This window comes from Haliaeetus leucocephalus, unplaced genomic scaffold, assembly GCF_000737465.1.
Source record: "Haliaeetus leucocephalus isolate CR32 unplaced genomic scaffold, Haliaeetus_leucocephalus-4.0 Scaffold964, whole genome shotgun sequence".
NCBI classification, from domain to species: Eukaryota; Metazoa; Chordata; class Aves; order Accipitriformes; family Accipitridae; genus Haliaeetus; species Haliaeetus leucocephalus.
The window spans coordinates 2,576,340-2,580,645 of NW_010973400.1; positions in this window are offsets into that span (position 1 = coordinate 2,576,340).

The following is a 4,306-nucleotide window of genomic DNA, read 5'->3' on the forward strand; positions in this document are numbered from 1 at the left end:
GTGCTGCTCTTCATGTGCTCTCCTGCTGACCTGTGATCCCTCTCCAGGCTCTGGGCGTCTATTGCTGGCACTGGCATCAAACTGGTAGGAGTAGGATGGATTGAGGTTCCCCTCCTCCAGCAACTTTAGTGTAAAGTCCTCTTAATTGCATTAATCTCTTCTGGAAGTGAGCTCCATTAGTTAGGTCCTGGTCTTGTGGAATTTTTGTCTCCATTCCGGAGCATAAGCTACGAATTTCATGGCTCTAGCAGCTGGTGGTGTATATCGTGATGAGCTGGAGCTCTTCCCTGTGCTTGCCTGAGGTGACCTCACCTAGTCCTGTAAAAGGCTTTGAACATCAGGACAAAGACCTTCATAATGACTCACATGTAAGTGCTGTGATGGAGAATAAGTGAATATCTGAGTTGGGAAGAGCCTGGTGAGGCAGAAGAGAATGACAGAGAGAAGTGGCAGCTTTCAAGTCAGTTTTAGTGCTACTGAAAAATTCCAGCTGCAGTTTTACACTCATAGCTACAGCTGCAAGAGGAAACTACGGATACAGATGTGGATGAGGAGTTCCAAGAGGAAGGTGAAGATTCAGAATAATTGCTTCAGGAGGAAGCTTTATTCTGTTTGGGGGCATTTGGAACAAATATCAGTTGGAAGGAGGTGACTGTGCTGCAGACCTGTAGTAACCAGCAGTAGTGAGAAGCAAGACAGCTCTCCTGTGACAGGCACATTGAGATTTTTGGTATATTTTGATCCATTTATCAAATGGCTGTCACTGCGGGTATGCTATCAGAATTGCCCTGGGCATCTGCTTTGAGGGAAATCACTGATTCTGGCCTCACTCTGTTTTTTTAATCAAGGCTAGTGATGCACAGGAACATTCGCAGTGACATGACCTCCTGAGCTGTGCACGCTGGTGTTTATTTTGCTTGGGTTTTTTCTGGTGTGATGCTGGTTTTGCATGTCCTGTACACTTTTGGATTAAAATTACTTGATGGTGCATGTTGGTTCAGTGAGTGGAAAGGTCAGTATTTGTAAAACATTTTTAGTTTGCTTTCGTTATTTGTTCATAGAACAGTGGTTGGGTTTCAAAGTAATGCTGAGTCCTTCTCAATGGATGCTGGTGAGGGAAATGTGTATTGTCTGGGGTTTTTTGTGCCCTCCATGAATTTATACGTTTGCAGAATTTGTGCTTTCCATTTATGGGCAATTTAGTGCTTTGGCCTTCCAGGGGTGTTCTTCGTGTGCATATGGAATCTATTACACATGATTTCTAGATCCTCTGTAGATTTTAAAAACAGTGAAGAATGGGATTTCACAGTATAGGAACTATGAACTAAACTAAAAATCCTAAAAATCTGAAAACCGTTTGTCTTCCTAAAAGTGGAAATGCATAAATAGTGTGTAAACAGTGCAGGCTGTATGGGTCTTAACTAAAGAAAATGAGATACTCAGCTGCTAAACTCTGAGGGTTTGGGTTTCTGCAAAACCTCATAATGACTGTGATCAACTTGTCCTCTTTGTGACCACTGAAGAATCTTAGACGTTGGAGTCATGTGGTTTCATCATAACAGTTGGGAAGGAGAGTTCAGAGAACCTCCCACTTTTCCAGGCCGCTGTTTTTGTTGCCAGGACAGAAAGAAGTGCCGTGGGAAGGTCTTGTGCTAAACCGCTGTTGAGGAAGGTGAGCTCTACAGGACCTTGAAAGCTGAGACTAATGGACTTTATCCTTGATACAGATATGCTGGATCCCAAAGGGGGAGGAGGTGGATGTCGTGCAATAGCTCTCAAAGAGCATTCTTTAAAACACTGATCTCCTGGCCTGCTTCAATAATTTGGTTTTAGCATTTTCCTTGGTCATGGGCTTTCCCTCTTAGCCCCTTTGTCCTGTTTGCCTCTCCTCCAGTTCTCTGCCAGTCCTAAACCACTTTCCCTTGTATTTCAGGGGTTTTCCTGAAGATATGGGACATATCCTGAAGATACGAGGACCTCGATGCCTCCAGTGAGTACGGTAAGATGAAAAATAACATTATTTGTTGTTCAATATCTGTGGTGACGCAGATTTTAAAAAATACTCACCCAACAATTTTGAGATACCCTCTACAGATCCTTTTTTCTGTCTTAGAATTTGGTCTCACCTTTCTTTCCATGTGCTTGATGATACGAGTGTTGGGGATCTAATTAGCTCATGCCCAGAAGAAGCTCTATGTCTGCATTTAGGGACCCAGCATGGGGCAAGAGGCCATGGCATAGGATGCTTATAAATGCAGTAGGTTTAGACCCAGATCACTGCTTGGCCCCTCCTAATCCATTCCTGTGGCTTGTGCATTTTGCTGTTGGTGGACTTTGCTTTTTTATTATGATTGTAAGTCTGCCTGAGGATGCTGGGATCTGTGTTTAAGGCCTGTTATTTGTGGTGATACTTGGAGTAGATATTCTGTGGTCCCTTCTGAACTATATCTATTATGTGATTGAGTCCAATCTTCTCCTGTCACAAGACGCGACTCGGGAACAGCTATTCTTCCACCATCATGGAGAGATGTGTAGCCCTGATCAAAGGAAGCATGTACTTATAAAGGCTAAAGGGAACGCAGCAAAGTATAAATTGCTTTTATTCATCAGAGTTATGCCTTCTGATGTTCTGAATGTCTGAGAGGACATAGACATCTACTTGGAGCCTGGACAAAAGCAGCCCTTTCTTGTAAAGTCAAGGGCCCTACTAGGACACCGTGTACCTAGAATTTCACTTTGTAACTCCCCTTATATGCTCAGCATTTGCTGTGCCATCCTTGTTGCTCTGTAATGACTCTGAGACATATCTGGAATTAGCAATGTTCATGTCTTCTTAACACTTCTGTGCCAGTTATCTCCTACCTGGCATTTTCCTATTTCTCAAATGTGTTTTTAGTACGTTTTTACTGATCAGAAATCAAATGACATTCTGAGATTGGCACTGAAAAAAATCCCTTTTCAGAATTTGCACTGTTAGAGGCCTGTTCTGATGAACTGAACTAAGTGCCTGTTTATTCTATATATGCTACATACAGATGCAGTATTAACTGGGATGGGAGGCAGGCTAAAGGAATCCCTGTCCAGTGGTCATTACTGCTTCTGAACTCGTGTGAACTCATGCTTTTTCCTCACCTGCCCACTTTTGGGGGAGCTTTGGCCAGCCAGCCTCAGTAATTTTGGAGTGTCTGACTCACAATAAAGCTTACATACAATAAAGCATGCGGGTGAATGGACAGCCTGATCAGAATAGTGTGAAAAGCAGTGTGGACATGGTCAGTATAGTTCAGAGCGTAGATGCAAGGGCCACATTATCACAGGTACAAAACAACACAGTAATTCCTCAGTTCGATCATCCTGACAACTGCTGTGTGTAGATGAAGATCTTTTTTCCTGAATGGAATCCAGTTTGTAACAGATAAAGATCCTGAAAAAGCAATGTCAGAGAAGTGCAGGTTAGAATTAGATGGGTACAGGCAGCACTTTCAGTTGGAAAACTGATGATGTTGAGGTTCCATTTTTAATTTTTAACCCAGAACACGCAGAACTGTAAACAGAACTATTCCTTTAGAGTCAGTGGGAACTGTGAGATTCACGTACATGGTAAGTTTATGAGGAAATAGTATTTTTCATCTATTTTGGGTACACTCTTCAGAAGTAGTTATAGCTCTTGCACAGTCTTTTGAATTCCTACTCTCACCTCACGGGAGCACCTGAGCAATACATACATACAAACATTTTCTTACTTGAAACACTGATTAGGACAGGAAGCTATAAATCGTGTTGCGCATTGAGACTCAAGGTACCTCAGAGCGGCCTGCTGGAAACCTGCCCCTGCTGCTCTCGTCGGGGGTGGGGGGACCAGCGATGGGTACCACCGCCCCTCCTGCCGCCCCCCAGCAGGAACGGGTATGCATTCACTTCAGCATGCGCACATAATGTGCAAGCATGGATGCTTTCCTCCACGGCTGTTTGTCACTGGGAAGATGCTGACCCTCGCACCCGCGTTCAGACCCCTCCCGGTGCCCGCCCGGTTTTTTGGAGCGCGCTGCCCGGCTCCCCCGCCTGCCCGGCGTTCCTGTGCCCGGCAGCGGGCTCGGGAGCGCCCCGCCGGTACCCCCAACTCCCGCACACGCCCGAAGCCCTCCCACCGCTCAGACTCCGCGGCGGGTACGGTCGGACGCGGGGAGGGGAAACGGTGCCAAGACCCCCGGGAAAGCGCTCCACCGGGCACCACCGCGCGGGGAGCCGGCGGGGGCCCCCCGCTAAAGCGAGCCCTGCCCGGCGGAGGGCAGCAGCGGCGGCGGCG